This window comes from Paramormyrops kingsleyae, chromosome 4 (assembly GCF_048594095.1).
Source record: "Paramormyrops kingsleyae isolate MSU_618 chromosome 4, PKINGS_0.4, whole genome shotgun sequence".
Classification (NCBI taxonomy): domain Eukaryota; kingdom Metazoa; phylum Chordata; class Actinopteri; order Osteoglossiformes; family Mormyridae; genus Paramormyrops; species Paramormyrops kingsleyae.
In genome coordinates, this window is record NC_132800.1 from 16,960,669 (window position 1) to 16,977,884 (window position 17,216).

The 17,216-nt window shown below is 42.8% G+C and overlaps 1 protein-coding gene and 1 long non-coding RNA gene across 2 annotated transcripts in view; one reads left to right on the forward strand and one right to left on the reverse strand.

Moving 5' to 3' along the window:
• Positions 1-17,216, forward strand: part of LOC140588912 (tripartite motif-containing protein 16-like) — a 136,546-nt gene that overhangs the window by 98,644 nt on the left and 20,686 nt on the right. The gene's annotated exons all lie outside the window — the stretch shown is intronic.
• LOC140588935 (uncharacterized) lies at positions 8,623-9,778 on the reverse strand. The gene is made up of 3 exons (XR_011990163.1): positions 9,719-9,778; positions 9,165-9,254; positions 8,623-8,882 (listed from the first exon to the last, which is right to left on the reverse strand). It is a non-coding gene; the product is annotated as an uncharacterized lncRNA (long non-coding RNA).

Consider the following 17,216-nt stretch of genomic DNA (forward strand, 5'->3'; position numbering starts at 1 on the left):
GATAAGTGGCACAAAATGGATGGATGGATGGATGGATGGAACTGTATTGAAAAATAACGCTACTTATGAAAGGAGGCAAGTAAGAATTTCAAGTTAAAATTCCATTGTACTTTGTACATATGACACTGCTTTCTTAGAAACTTATACTGCCAATAAATTTTGAAGCCGCTGTTCACAGAAGGACACAATAATCTTTGGAATATTTTCTTTCTTGCCTCTGAAAATATACAGTTCTTCTGGCCATTCATTCTTATAAAATCAGATGCTACTTTAATACTATCTGTACCGTATGTAAAGACAATGTCCCGTGACAAAACGTGACCATACTGCCACCCCAATTTCTGGTGGTACTGCACCTTGCGCATGCATCGCGTTAACCTCATGTAGCTGCACAGACGAAGCATGGTAGTTTACAAACCCTACAGGCAATTTACAAGGTGATAAAACTGCTACATACATATACTGTAAATGCGTATGCATGTGTGTGCAGCCTTGTTCCGAATTGAAAATCTCACGCCAGCCAGTTGATCAAAGTTGGCAGCCCTGTGAACTGGCGCTTTGAATTTGTAAAACGTACACAAGCATGCTTGTGTATGTGTGCGCCTGTTTGTCTATACGCATGTGTCAGGTTGGGTCTTAGACTCCACCTGGAATAACATCTCAGGCTCTATTCCCCCCCGCCACACTCCCTGCCGGTGGATGGGGCCTCCGGCTGCCGATGCGTTGGTGGTTCTCGATGTCCGGGGTTGGATGCTCTGGTGTGTGCTGGCTCACTCTCGGCGGTTGCCTGACGGGGCCTGGCCCTCCCGGCTCTGTCGGGCCCTGGCTGGGGGGTGGGGGGGCCCTTGGATCTCTGGTCCCGGGCTCCGTTCTGCCCTGGTGTGGCCGGCTTTCGGCGGAGCCTGCGGGCTCGCCGCCACGGCCCCCTGGGGCTCCTGCGATGTGGCTGCCGGATGACCCCCCACCGGAACTATCCTCTGCCCTTTTCTGGGTGTCTGGGGCCCGGGTCTCCTCCATGTCAGCTTCATGTCCTGGGGGGGCGGGGCTGTGGCTCCCCACACACACTACTAGACATTTACATGGAGAAACCTTATGAACACCAGCGCACTGACACAAACAGGTGTGCGGACAGGTGCACATGGACGCGCGCTGTCTTGATCGGCTGTTGCTTCTGGGCATGTGTTGTAATGCTGGGTGTGTGTGCTGTTCAATAACATTTAATGTTTGATTTTCGATGTGATTCGTGGTTGTTGTTTTCTCTCTTCAGCAGACATTGAAGCAGATTCAGTTTTTCCTTTTTTTTGTTTTTCTCTCTCTCTCCCTCTTTCTCTATCCCCCTTCTTCAACTCCCCCCCCCCCTGCTCCCTTTCCTTCTCTTGAGGAAGTATGAGGAAGTAAATAAAAACAAATAAATAAATAGATAGATAAATAAATAAATATTTAAATAGAAATAAAGCAGTCCTCCGCAGAGGGGGGGTGGTGGAGAGGGAATAAAAGAATTTGTAAAACGTAGGGAAATATACACAGACCTCACTGCTGTGGCACGTGTTCAGGGAATATCAGAATAATAATTTACTAATAATAATACTTAAATATGGCAAGAGCAAAGTACACAGCTTGACCGGAGAACTATGAACGTTTCCGTGGACGCATGCGCGGTGCAGATACGCGAGTGTTGCGCTTTGCGGAGAACCAGCCTAGATGCGTCCGCGTCCGCGTTGGGAGCATCGCGTCGGCTCGCTGCTGGAGAGAGGTGTGTGTCCAAAGTGGTTTCAAAGAAGTTCATATTGTGACGTAAAGACAAGCTCACTTTCAGTGGTAATATGTGTCGTATAATTTTATGGTTAACATGTTTGATAAATGCTGTTTGTAATTTTATCTACCTGTAATTAAGCCTATTAGTGTAACACGCGCATCATTTTGGCGCGTCTTCCCGCCGGCGTCGCGTGCGCGTCCGACATTTCCTGAGGTATTTCACATACTTGAATTCCTGCTTCGTTTTTATATTTTGTGTATCGTACAGAATAATAGAGCGCATGCTAAAGTGCAGTTCGGTCCCCAGCGAGTCTCTCAGCGCGGCGTGTCTCACAGCGCAGGGGGCAGCCGGAGCGCCGCAGACTCGGGCGGCTACATGAGTATATTGGGAATAAAATGTGTGTATTGGAGCGAGTTCTGTGTTAGTGAGTGTGTGAGGTGTGACAGTGATAATGATGGAGATGCTGGGCTTCGTGATGGGATTAATCGATCTTCCTCTTGCCTACAGACTCCTGCCAGCTGACGCTGGACCCCAACACAGCACACAGAGACCTGTCTCTGTCAGAGGGGAACAGGAAGGCGACATGGGGGGCAGAGCAGCCATATCCTGATCATCCAGAGAGATTTGACTGCTGGCACCAAGTTCTGTGCAGAGAGAGTCTGACTGGTCGCTGTTACTGGGAGGCTGAGTGGAGTGGAAATGGAGCCCTGATAGGAGTGACTTATAAAGGAATCGGGAGGAAAGGAGACAGTGATGACTGTCAGCTTGGATTCAATGACAAGTCATGGATGCTGATCTGCTCTCCTGACAGTTACTCTGTCTGGCACAATAATAAACAGACTGTCATACCCATAGAGCCCTCAGGCTCCCACAGAGTAGGAGTGTATCTGGACTGGGCGGCTGGTACTCTGTCCTTCTACAGAGTCTCCTCTGATGGACTGACCCTCCTGTACAGCTTCACCTCCTCATTCACTGAACCCCTCTGTCCAGGGTTTTGGGTTTATAATATAAACTCCCCCGTGTCCCTGTGCATGCTGGGATAGCTCACTGTGTGCTGGAGGAATCATTTTTACCTTATCAGAGTGTCACATGTCGCTGCTTCTCCATGGCAAAAAGGTTAAATCTCTGCTTTTTAACCAGTATAACCCTTTTTACTCTGTCTGAAGTTTGACGTATGTTAGACAACATTGAATGTTTGTTCAGCTTGCCAAACCCATGCAGAATATGACTGTTTTTCTCTGACTTCTGTTCTATGTTGACTGTGAATGCACAAAAACTGCCAAAACAAAATCATAGTACATGCAGTTGTACCAATAAAGTGAATTCTGATTCTGAATAAAATTAAATGTAATGAAATGTAATCCTGATGAGTATGAGGGAGCTTTTCCCCTCCCCTCTATATGTACATTTTATATATTTCTGTCTGTATATTGTATTTGCTACCTGTATCCTGACGACAAAGGCTTCCTATTCTATCCTATTAATGTCCCGGTTCAGCGCTGCCCGAAGCGTAACTGAGTAACACACTTAATCCGCGTCTCTGGTGACTGAGCGCAGCAGCCTGATATCGCAGCGGTGATGCTCTGGCCAGCAGGGGGCGGCAGACGGCAGACATTTTATTAGCTCAAAACCTACAGCGGTCCTGAGGTAAAGATAAGTAATATAATCAAATTAATCATATGTTAACTAAGTAAAGATAAATAATATAAAATCTTAATAAATCACATTAGTACTACATCAAAATTTTTGTTAGGTGCAGAAGGAAGCAAGTTTCTATTTGTTATTTACAACTGATGCACTACATGTATGTTTGTATCTGCTGCTTTCAAAAGAATTTCCCCCTGAGATCAATAAATTTTATCCAATCCTTAATCAATGCAATTCTTAAACAGAACATTGACTGAATATTGTCATGAATAAGAACCATATTGGTCAATTACAAAAAATTCACATTCAGATATAAAGTCAAAGTAATTAAACATCTGGGGCCAAGTGCCTGAAAGACTACAAGTCCTGCTACTGGTTATTGTGTTTGTGTAGTTTGTAGAGTTTCCAGCAAATCCAAATAACTCTGGCCAATGCCATAAACCACAGGCATCACCCTGACGATAAGAAGTGTGATCCGCTTACGACTGACACACAGTAGAAACAGGATCCCATCCAACAAGGGACCCACTATAGGCTCACACAGAAGTAAAGGAGAAAAACACCAGCTGCCTTTTCCAAGCTGTTTACATTCCTGCAGTTCCTCATGGCGATTGCAACAGCCCGTGTCACATGACCACTGTCATGTCCTACCCATCACATCTGCCTGACCCTCCTGTCTCCTCCCTAGCGAGACCCTGATGATTCATGTCTGTTGCTTGTTGCCCCTCGTTAGTCTTTGCATTTAAGTATCTATTTGTCAATGCAAGGGGAATAGGGAGTAGGAACTAGGGGACTAAGGAGTAGTGGACTATGGGATTAGGAGCAAGGGGACTAAGGAGTAGTGGACTATGGGATTAGGAACAAGGGGACTAAGGAGTAGTGGACTATGGGATTAGGAACAAGGGGACTAAGGAGTAGTGGACTATGAGATTAGGAGCAAGGGGACTAAGGAGTAGTGGACTATGGGATTAGGAACTAGGGGACTAAGGAGTAGTGGACTATGTGATTAGGAACAAGGGGACTAAGGAGTAGTGGACTATGGGATTAGGAACTAGGGGACTAAGAAACGAGGAGACTAGGGACTTGTGGATCATGGAAGTGGGGCAAAGGGGGAGTTGGGCACTAGGGACTATGAGACCAGGGTATAGAGGGACCACAAGATTAGAGCAATTAAGACTAGAGGACTGTGGGACTGCGGTGCATCATCTCCAGAAGCCTGTTTACTCCTGTTGTGCAGCTTTCATGTGGCACCCCCTGCTGGACAGTGGAGTCATTACAGAGGCTGTGCATTGTGTTCAGTCACCTTTCACTGTAAATCAGACATGGATTCGCGATCATTTGTATCTGCTCTGAATCCCCATGGGCCGGAGTCAAAACTACATCCACTTTAGGTAATTCAGGGACCTCATGTCAAGTTATGTGAGCTCCGTGTTTGATTCTTTGGGCTTCAGTACTGGAAGTAGTCCAGGGTAATTCTGGGAAAGTATGGAGCTGAAAACAAAACCAAACTACAGCATAACATGCTGCCAAGGGGGATTCTTAGATTTGAGTATATTGTGTAGACATGCTTCTATTCTTTTTTGAAGGAAAAATATTTATTGATGCATGTAATTATGTAGTCTTTTTAATATAGGGATAGCGCACTATTGTATACGAAGCAACATGCCAAGCTTGCAGTTTTGCAGTGTTCATGTGCTCCCACCTTCTGGGTAAACGATAAATTGACTTTCAGATTAAGATCCAGAAAACTACACATTTACATTTAACCCCATGTGACACTAGGCTTTTCTCCGAGGGATGTAAGATTAGAGAGACCTACCAGAGAGAAAACTACCAGCATTTTTTTTCATATTTAGTGTTGTATTTAGATTTATACTTATTTACATTTTACATATTTATCAGACGCTTTTATCAAATCAACAAACAAGTAAGGAAGCAAATTGATACGGTGCTAGGCGTCGCCCCGGTACCCGAAGTGTTTGGAAAGATTAAAAACAGCAAAACATTGGATCAAAGATCGAGTCCAAGCGCATCAGTTATTAAAAATAATATTTTAGAATATCAGAGCTCAGCACCAGCATGCATGGGCCCTCAGGACCTGTGATTATGAGCACAGAAACACCCACGCAAATCCCCAAACTGCACAATATTGTGTTTTGAGTCAAACCTCAATCAGTCTTTAGGTCCATGATACTTTCACAATATCCAGAAACTCTGGCGCTACATGCAATTCCCAAAGTCCACCACTAGATGGCGGTTTCCTGCCGTGAGCAGAAACAGCCGCCGGAGGGCTGATGCTCGGCAAGTTTCCCCAGCCGCCAACCAGCGTGTATCAGGGCCGCGTCTGGGTCAGGCTTTTGCCTGCTGCTTTCCTCCAGCTTATTATCTTGTGTAACTTGGTACTGGGCTCGTCGCCATATAAACAAACTCAGCCTCGCAAACATTAAAAAACCTGGATGCTATAAAAGGATCGTCTCCCATACTCCCATATTCCATTCTGCTTTCATCCGACATTTTCACTGTCCTTTTATTTTGCTGCAAACGTAATCGTATGATTACATTATATCGCGACGTCCCTTGTCCCCCTCCCCATGTTTTGTTGAAGTTGCATGAAGGTGTGACTCACCCTGGGGCAAGAACCTTAACCCCCCAATTGCCCCAGAGACACTCTGACCTGCTTTCTCAATCGTATGTCACTTTGGATAAAAGCATCTGTTCAAAATGTTCAGTTCCTCGCCACTCCGACAAGATGTGGGTTTTTAGGGCGACAGTGGTAATTCCCAGCCCCCCCGGTCAGTCCCTGGAACACCGCCATGGGAATCGCACATCTATGTCCTGTTCACGGTTCTGCACACTGGGGGTCCCGTGAAGAGAGGAGGCAGGCGACACACTAACAGAGGTTCACGCAGCCCCCCAAAACCGAAATGGACTCAGGCAGAACGTTCTGTTCCCCCTTTACACCCTGTGCCTTGACGGATCAAGATAAGACCTTCTGTGGGGCCTCTGTGTCCACAACTATATTAATGATGTAGAATCGATGTCTGGAGATTTCATTATATTTGTTTATCCAGCAAATGCTTTTATCCACAGTGACGTACACTTCAAAAAGCAGGGTCAGCTGGGGCCTGGAGCAGCTGGGGGTTAAGGGTCTTGCCCAAGGGCCCAACAGTGAAATGAGTTTTCCGACCAAGGGATTTGAACAAGGAACCTTCTGACTGTGGGATTTGAACGAACAAACTTCTGACAATGGGATTTGAATCAGCAACCCTTTGATCACTTGCATCTCCCTGAATAAAAGTTATTGATTGACAGTCTTGTTGAAAAAAAATGTGTAAATATCTGTTTGGTGGCAGATCAGCTGTCTAATGATAGAAGATATTATGAGTTCATGTCAGCCTGCATAGACAGAGTAATCAGAAGCCCAAGGTACAGACCTGAGGAGGGTATAGTTTGTGATTCACTTGCAGGAATATGGCCGTCATAAATGACAGAGTTATAGCTCTGAAAAGGGAGTTTCTCAGGAGCACTTTCAGGGAGGAAGAGATAATTGTCTGAAGGCAGATTTATTTCCGGAATACTGTATACCCCACGCTGGACATGTCTGGAATACTGCAAGTGGAGAAACACAAAGCCGGAGATAAGGCCGCTTTGAAGCTGCTTCCCATCTCAGTCTCCAGCCAGAACTGGAGACACGCACACAAACACAGACTGGGAAGAAGGCTCTGTTTGGGAGAAACACTATGAAGATGGACTGTGGCTGTCACTAGGAGAAGTTTTATTTTATCATAGCTGGAAAAGGCCTTAATCAGCTCCTCCTGGACCTCAGTTCATCTGAACAGAGAGACCTTAAAGCAGAACAGATTAACAGCCCAAACTAACTAAATACAATGACGTCCTTATTCTGAATTTGTGCTGCTGGATGTTTAACAAAGCCAGCTGGTACAGGGCCTGGTTTTGTAGCTTATAGCCTCACACTTCCAGGGTTGTGGGTTTGAGTCCCACCCCTGCCCTGTGTGTGTGTGGTTTCCATGGTCTCCCTAGTTTCCTGGGCTCCCCTGCCTTCCTGTAACAGACTCCCTGTAACCCTGTACTGGATAAGAGGATGGATATTTGACAAAGTGTTTGAAATCAGCACCATGTAACAGCCCAAGCCCTGTTGTGTTTGGCAGCTTCAGGGTAACAAATCTGACCCCCTTATATCAAATCCACCGTGATCTGATACAGAGCAAACTGTCTTTGGTGGCCATTTCAACCTCCAGCTCAGAGAAGAAAAGAGAAAAGAGTTCCTCACATCTGTTCAATGGTTGATTTTTAAATATCAAAGAAGCCATCCATCCATCCATCCATCCATCCATTTTCTGAAACCGCTTATCCTATTCAGGGTTGCGGGGGGTTCAGAGCCCATCCCTAAGGCTACAGGCATAAGGCAGGGAACAACCCAGGATGGGGTGCAAACCCATTGCAGGTATTGAAGAACCAAGATGTGAAAATGGCAGTTATTTAATTGGTTGGGTGAGTTTTCTATACAGGTTCCAAACAGACATCACCCCCCCCCCACCCCCAGTCAAACAAATCAGATCATTTCCTTTCAAATGACATTTAAATTCTAGTGATGATGTGATTATACAGTGATGTCACATAAAGTGGTTGAAAAAGAATCAAGCAAAAGATTATGATAACAATAGTAATAGAAACAATTAATAGTGAATGAAAGGCAGAAGATGCCGTTAACACAGGGCCACAAAAGTTAATAATCATTTGTATTCATTCAGCAGGTGATGTTATACAAACAAACTTTTTTTCCCCTTTTGACACATTTGGGAGGTTGACTATCAGTATAAATATAAAAAAGCATTTAACACGGTAAAAAGCAAAAAAAAAAAAAAACAACGAAAAAATCCCCCCCTTGACACATTTGGAATGACAATTAACACCGTAAATAGTAAACAGAACCTGCCTTTTTCAAACATGTATTATTGTGAATTGGTAAAAAAAAAAAAACGGACGAACAATTATCTCTGTTAATGAAACTACCTTTAACACTGTTAACAGTAAAAAAAAAAAAATCTCCCCTTTTGTAATATTTATCTATGTAAATGGAGAAAAAAATCCTGGGAGGTCAAATATTATTGTAAATATATATAAAAAGCCGGTAAAAACTCCCCTTTAGATACCTTTGGAAGGACAAAAAACGAGGAGATAATTATCACTGTAAAAAATCAGAGGAATTCAGTTCTCAAATCCACACTGCATCTTTTCATCCTTCCTTACACTCCCGTTGAAGCACCACAATCTGGTTCTTGACATAAAATTTAAAGACTTCCCGGGTTCTATCTCTGAGAGCTTCCGGAGTTGACCTAATACATTCTTCACACTGTCTTACCTGGAACCCTGCCAGATGTGATGTAGTCCATCAACATGTCTTCCACTGCTTTAACCTCATCTTGTGTCCATTTCTTTCTTATTGTGTTTGTGTAACCTAAATAAAGTCATACACAATTTTTGCTTTGTCAGGACATATATGCAAATATACCAGTTGCATTTGTCAGCAGTCATGAAAGACTAACAGTAATCAGTCAAACAGCACAGTAATATATAAAACACAAAGTTAACACTATTGCAGCCTATGGTAACTTACAGTACAATACAGAGCAAAAGAGTCTGTCTTTAAAGCTAAATTATTAACTAATCTTATATTGTGTGAGTGTGAGAAATGAGCCTGACTACTGAGTCACGCGCAAAGGAAGGATGCTTTACAGACCTGATACTGGCTGTTGTGAAGAGCTTCCTGCTTCACTGGTTTGGCTTCTATTTTCAGAGCCGTTATTCCCCAAACGTACAGGTTTAGACACTGCCAATGATGTTACAACAAGATAAGAGACATATGTATATATTAAGATATATAAGGCCAAAAATCATATCACAATATTTAAGAGATTCTCTCAATGTCAATATTTATCACTATATTATAAAATAATTTTATTGAAAACAGGAAAACATGACATGACCTTCCTGGCATTTGCAAAGTATTCAGTTATTCACTTTCCCAAATCTTATGTTATTATAATGTGACATTTCAGTTTTGTATTTTTAATAAAATGTACAAATATGTAAATACCTTTTATATTTTGTTATTATAGATTACTGTGTAGATTGTGAAGGGAAAGAATTATTAATTTTGTTGTAATTCTGTAAGATAAAACACGAGGTAAGCGAAGTTCTGAATTCCTTCCGAATGGACTTTGGCTGTGAGACGACATACAAAGTGGTCAGTGGTTAGCAAAGTGTGATCTGATTCAAATGGAATCAAACTACCTCTGCAAGTTGAAGTGTCCCTTTGTTGTTTTGAATTCCTGTCCTCAGACTGATTCTCTGGAACCTCCTCAGGAAGACCTGGGGAGGAAGAAAACAGCAAACAGACTCATGCATCATATAAAGCAGTGGTCACATGATGCAGTACATGCAGTATGGATGGATGGGGTTAAGGGCACAACAAGGCAGTTTTCAGGAGTAATTCCAGTATCTGCCTGCCGATAAGCCTGTTCCGAAGTCTAGCCGCTTGATCATGCTAGCGCCAGAACTGGACGACGAAATGCAGCTAATAAGAGAAGGTGGCAGATTGTGTCATCGCCCCGACGTAGAATCAGAGGTCATACATCCAATCATCTTGGATTCAAGTCATCCTACTAAAAAGCTTCTCATCAGGCAGACTGACAGTGATCTGAAGCACCAAGGTTCCGAACGTCTCTTTGCAGAGCTCAGGAGGTAATACTGGATCCTGTGTGGAAGAGAGGCTGCGAGGCGAGAACAGCGCTCCTGCCTAGAGTGCCAGAGGTGGAGGGCCCAACCAGTCACCCCCAGAATGGCGGACTTACCCCCAGTTCGCCTCAGGTTGCACTAGCCAGCCTTCTACTCGACAGGGATGGACTGCTTTGGCTCATTTCAGGTCCGGATACGCCGTCGGCATGAGAAACGCTGGGGACTACTCTTTAAGTGGCTCACCACAAGGGCAGTCCACGTTGAGGTGCTTTCCAATATCAAGAGTGACTCTTTCTTGATGGCTTTAAGAGTTTTAGGGTGGAGAGGAGCAGCTCCTGGAAGCCTTTAGGGCCCTTCAGCCCGAGCTGCAGGCGCAGTTAGCTGAGTCCCAGATTACCCATGGACATGGATGGTGGCTGATATCATTCCTTTTGTAGCTGCACTGTCTCATCTTCCTCCTCACTCTCAGATACCTCACTGGCCACATATACTTGCTCTGAAAAATAAGACACACAAAATATTTACATTGGCATACTACAACAGAACAAAAAAACAAAACAACAAAATACATTTGCATTTTTGTTCATACCGTCAGGGTCAATATGTGTCTCCTCTAGGTTTTTGCCCTTGAATTCTGAAATTCTGCCCTGTTCAGGTGCCATGTGCAGTTAAGGGAAAGGAAAGAACTCCCAAACACATACAGCATATCACTTGCACCACGTCCTTTAACCAGTGCAGCCACTGACTAATGCGGCGTCAACATAAGACTTCCTCCACACAAAGAATTTGCAGCACTGGTTATTCGTGTTGCTACAGGCACGGGTCAGCCCAAGGCATAAGCAAACTGAGCGGCTGCTTAGGGCCCAATGGCCTCCAGGGGGCGCCCCACGTGCTTATCCTGCTGAGGATAATTGGAGTTACCAACCTGTCTGTAGGTGTGAGTGGTGTGTATGAGTGTGTGTCCTGCAGTGGGTTGGCACCCCATCCTGGGTTGTTCCCTGTTTTGTGCCTCTGGCCTCCAGGCTAGGCTCTAGACACTCTGTGAGCCTGAATAGCATATGCAGTTACAGAAAATGGATGGATGGATGGATGGATGGATGGATGGATGGATCGCCTAAAATGACATCACGGAAAACTTAAGAGTGCATTTCTGAGATCAGAATTAAAAGTGCATGAAAGACACACCATAGCCTTTCTGTTGGTTGACTAGTGAACTCAACAGGTTCTGGTCCAGTGAGATCAGCTGCAGCTGTCTGTAGGGGACTGATCTCATTGCGATAGTGGCAGAGATTCATTTTGTAAATTCAACTAAGCTTGTGAAACATGAATCAAATGTTTACTTGTTTGCCCTATATGTCTTTACACTTTGTCTGTGTTGCACTATATGTAAGTTCTTCTGTACTCTATGTTCTTGATGCTGTATGAACAAGCATTTCCTCTGGGATCAATAAAGTTAATCTGAATCCGGGGCAGTGTGTGGTTCAATGGGCTGAGCCTCTGTACCTGTGATTGGAAAGTTGCTGGTTTGTGTCTGACCACAGCAAAATAGTCTCGTCTGTAGCCCCTTGAGTAAGGCAGCCTCGATTCTCCATAGTGTGTTTTTGGACCATGGAGGAAACTAGAGTATCCAGAAGAAACCAGACCATGAGACGGGGAGAACATGCAGGCACCACACACATGGAACCAGGGCAGAGACTCCAGCCCCAGTCCCAGAGGGGTGAGGCAACAGCGCTAACCACTGCAGCAGCCAAGACCAGGATAACCGCACATACGCTTTCAGACAGATCACAGACCTGTATAAAACAGTACTGTGTAAAGGCATATTGTTTCTAAGTAGCCTTTACTGGCCATTTATATTGATAATATGACCAAAATAAATGACTTTGAGTTTAGCACAATAGTCAGAGCTGGTCTCAGTGTCACTGAAACCGAAGATGTCCTCCTAAGAAATGTTTACCAAACATTTATCTTGTGCTACAAAACATAAAACATCCACTAATCCAATAGATGAAAGGATATAATTTATGACACCGATTTAAATCCAATGGAAAGAATCAAGCTAACAGGCAGGTGGCAATTAGCCTAAAAAGAGAGCAGCGTTACTGAAAGTGAGGTCACAACCCACTGGTCCTTGTCACAGGTGAGCTGCAGCAGCAGGTGAACTCGCTGGGCTCCGGTTCTGTCACCTAGAACAGAAGGAGAACCTGGTAGGGACATGGAAACAGCATCAATGGGAAAATATCTCTTGGTCCTGATGTGTAGCTCAGTGGGTTAGGATGGTGTGCTTGTGAGGGGAAGGTTGGTGGTTAAAATTGCAGGGTTTGCACAGTGATGTCACCATTGGGCCCTTGAGCAAGGCCATTAACCTCCAACTGATCCAGGGACTGGATGACCCTGCTTTCTCAATTGTATGTTGCTGTGGATAATAGCTTCTGTTAAATAAATATATGTAATGCAAAGGACCAGCAAATCCAGGATCTTGTTCCATCACACCCCTGGTGAGGTCAGCATGTGGCACAAGTCGCATGATATCAGTAGTGTATTGGTTCCAGAAATGTTCTCCTGGCCCACCTGAGGTCCACTGATACCATCTAAAACACCAGAGAATGTCCAAACCTGGTGTATCACTTCCTGACTGCATTGCATGGACACTTCCAGCAGGACAATGTATCAGGCCACAAAACACAGTGTCTTTGTGTCATTGAATGGTTAAATAAAACTCAGCGGCATAGTCAGAAATTCTGAGCACCCTGGCAAAATGTCACTATGGGCCCCCAAAGTGACCTCAGTAGATTTCGCTGACCTGACCCCCCAGTGTAAAATTTCAGGGCCCATATAAACTACTGTGCCCACTGCATCTGCGGGGGTATCCATGCCCCTCTGACACCCCTGTACTCAGTTATAGATAAATGCCTAATAATCAGCTCACAAAAATGTGACAGATTTTTATATAGGTATCTGAACTGGATGTTCAGGAATCCCAGACCAGCCTGGGAAAGATCCAGATAATACACATAGCGGCCTGCAGGTCAATTATAATATACAAAATAAGCCGATACAGCCCCGATATCGGCTAATACACATAGCGGCCTGCAGGTCAATTATAATATACAGAATAAGCCGATACAGCCCCGATATCGGCTAATACACATAGCGACCTGAAGGTCAATTACAATATACAAAATAAGCCGATACAGCCCCTATATCGGCTAATACACATAGCGGCCTGCAGGTCAATTATAATATACAGAATAAGCCGATACAGCCCCGATATCGGCTAATACACATAGCGGCCTGCAGGTCAATTATAATATACATAATAAGCCGATACAGCCCCGATATCGGCTAATACACATAGCGGCCTGCAGGTCAATTATAATATACATAATAAGCCGATACAGCCCCGATATCGGCTAATACACATAGCGGCCTGCAGGTCAATTATAATATACAAAATAAGCCGATACAGCCCCGATATCGGCTAATACACATAGCGGCCTGCAGGTCAATTATAATATACAGAATAAGCCGATACAACCCCGATATCGGCTAATACACATAGCGGCCTGCAGGTCAATTATAATATACAGAATAAGCCGATACAGCCCCCTGGACCCCCGTAAATGGGTGGAGACCTCAACCCCCACAATGCTCAACCCATCTATTACATATTAGCAGAGAGTCTTCATAAAATTCTGGGTTAAGGTGAATCAACGGAGTGGTGTCTTAAAAAACAATAGTATCATCCTTGTGAATGCAGTAAGTCTGACCTTCTAAGTGTAGCAGGAAGTCTTCCTTGGCAAAGTGGATGTTGAGGGAGGCACTAGAGAACCTCAAAGCCTCTTTGAAGATGCTGTCTGGTGATGAATGATGGAGTGTTTAGTGTCAGGTGACCTTTTGTAAGCATAATTTCTAGCATAATGCAGTCATAATGTAGCATTTCATGACTCAGGACACCTGCCCTGGATGTATTAAAATGCTGCATATTCATTATATGGGCAAAAGTATGTGGACAGCAGCTTGTCCGACCTCTCATTCTGAAAACAAGGGTATTAACAGAGGTGTAAAGTACTTGAGTAATTTTACTTGATTACTGTACTTAAGTATTATTTTTGGGGATTTTTACTTTACTTGAGTACAATTAAAAATTAATACTTTTACTTTTACTTATTTACATTTTTAAAGAAAAAAAGTACTTTTTACTCCTTACAATTTTATTTACAGTCAAAAAGTAAATCATTTTACAGTTTTTCTCAGTTACTTTGGTGCATTTCTCATAACGGATTTAACATTTGCATAACAGCAAGTGCATTTCTCAGAACATTTAGTGCAAATGGCAAAACATCATGGATGACCAGCAAAATCAGGTAACCTCTTCAAAATCCTTAGTCCAAGCCTCAAAAGCAAGTACTTATGTCATTGAACATGTCAGTGCCATCAAAATCCCAAGTCCATGAATCATCGTCCACGGACATGGCAGCCAAAATGTAAAGTCGTGTTATCAATATAAAATTGGCACAATCTAAACATTTTCTGATGCACAAAACATCTGAATGACAAGGGCAGGAAACATAAAAGTAAAAAACACTGATTGCGGGAGACTGATTCAAGAAGAATATTTTATTGATTGCACAGGTATATGGTGACATACCAGGCACTGCAACTGCAGTCTAGCAAAAAATGCATTTCAATGCCTCATGCATAACATATGAAATGAAACAAAAAACAATTACAACATCAAAAAGGAATACAATACATACATACTGAAACTCTAAATGCTTTATACAATTGCAGCCGATCCTGTATATTGGGCCACATGTTCTCATCCACAACAACAGATATCTTCCTTTGCAATGCAGCATGGAAAGAACCTCCTAGAATGTCTTATCCAGCCTCTGCGGGTGCCTGCTGCTATATCCCCACACACAGCTTCCATGGCAGCAAGCAGTGTCATTTGTGTATGTGGGTTACGGTCATATACCTTCCACCTCCAAGCTCAGAAGAACTGTTCAGCTGGGTTGAGGAATGGGGAATATGGTGGTAGGAATTCCATCAGCATCCTGGGTGGTTGGCAAATAATTGCCTGATTGGATTGGAGTGATGGAAACTCACATTATCACAAATGATCACATACTTTGGTAAATTTTCTTGACCAATTTCCTCTTCAGGTGTTGTATGGCCCCACAAGAGGGATGCGAGTTGGACCCCATTGTCCTAAATAGCCGCACACATAGTGATGTTCCCACCCTGCTGGCCTGGCATGTCAACAGCAGCTCTCTGTTCAATCAGATTATCTCCTTCCTTTGGCCAAGTTGAAGCCAGCCTCATCCATGTATATGAAAATGGTGCAGGAATCATTAGTATTGTGAATACATACCAAAATAGTTTTATAGAAACCTATAAGATACACTTGATAGCCAATGATATCTTGTTGAACACTTTTGACTGCAATGACTTACACAATGACAAAATGACAAGTTTGTCTGGAGTGTAAGACCATGCAAAGAGGGCTAGCACAAAGCATTTTGAGCATCATGACATAAGCAACCGCTGATGTATGATATAGCTGAGAATTGCACATAAGCATCTGCCTGAGGCAGTGATAATTTCGTTGACGAAATATTTTCGTTATAATTTTCGTCAACGACAAATTTTCACTGACGAAAACGAGACGATAACTAAATAAAAATTAAGTGATAATGACGAAAACTATAATAAAAATATATTGACATTTTCGTTAACTAATAAAAACGAGACGAAAATGTGAGTGAGGGACGTTTTTGGAAATGATCCAATCAGAATTAATCTTGGTGCGTGGCGCGGTGAGACGCACACGCACATTTGGAAAATTAAGATACTGATTCACCTTGCGACGCGAGATGCGACAGTACATCTTGCATACATTGGTGGGTGTCTGTCTGACTTAAACTAAAATGACATGGCAATGGCTGGGAGAAAAAGAAGAGAAGATATATGGAATAATTTCACGTTTGATGTCAAGACAAACAAGACCTTGTGTAAACCGTGTGGAGCGGAAATCGCTGGTAAAAATACAACAAATCTAAAGCGACATCTGCAAGGTAATTTTTTCAGGTCATGCAGTATTTGCAATGGCATTACTGCCAAATACAGTTTTTCTTTTAAATAATTTGGAGTTGCACTTTTGCTTTACAGAATGAAGAATGTCATATGCAAGTTCTAAACAATGCATATCTAATTTTTGGTTTTTATGGAAAGACGATATTCCACATATTTAATGAGACTTGGCTTTATTTAATTTTAAGTTAGAATATTTTGTATATTACCACGGTTTAACTAAATTACATTTAAATTAAACCCAATATATTTTAGTCAACTAAATCTACAGTAGATTTAGTCGACTAAAATCTTATGCTTTTTAGTCGACTAAAACTAGACTAAAACTAAAACAAAACAGATGACTAAAATATGACTAAAACTAAAATTGCATTTTAGTCAAAAGACTATGACTAAAACTAAATTGAAATCTGCTGTCAAAATTAACACTGTATTGAAACACCTTGTTAATTAGAGAGGTCCGATGAGAATGACCAGCCCTGTTTAAGCTGACAGGAAACCCACAAACACAAAACTATGAGCTCAGTACAACAGTGGTGAGTCAAAGGCTCTGTTCACACCTGGTATTAACAAGCGTCTCCACAGGCATCTCGACTGACCGTTTGTAATTGGATCTCACTTTCCGCAGTAATTAAAATAAGCACGTAAATAACTTCCGTATGCAGAATCTGCCGAACATTAAAAGGCGGACAAGAAGGAATCACAAGCTATTAGCACATTTTATGGTAATAAAAACGCCTAAGATGTTTGTACGGAACGCCATGATACTCAAATAAAATAAATAAATATGTCTAAAGCTAAATAAAATAATAAATAAATATTTCAACGATTAATGGATATGGTCCCAGCTAATGAAACAAACTTGTTTTGTCATCTTGTTTCCTATTTGTAGAAACAAATGGGTGAAACTCAGAGGGAATTTCAGCAGAGAATTCAGATGAGAGAGAAGGAGCTGCAG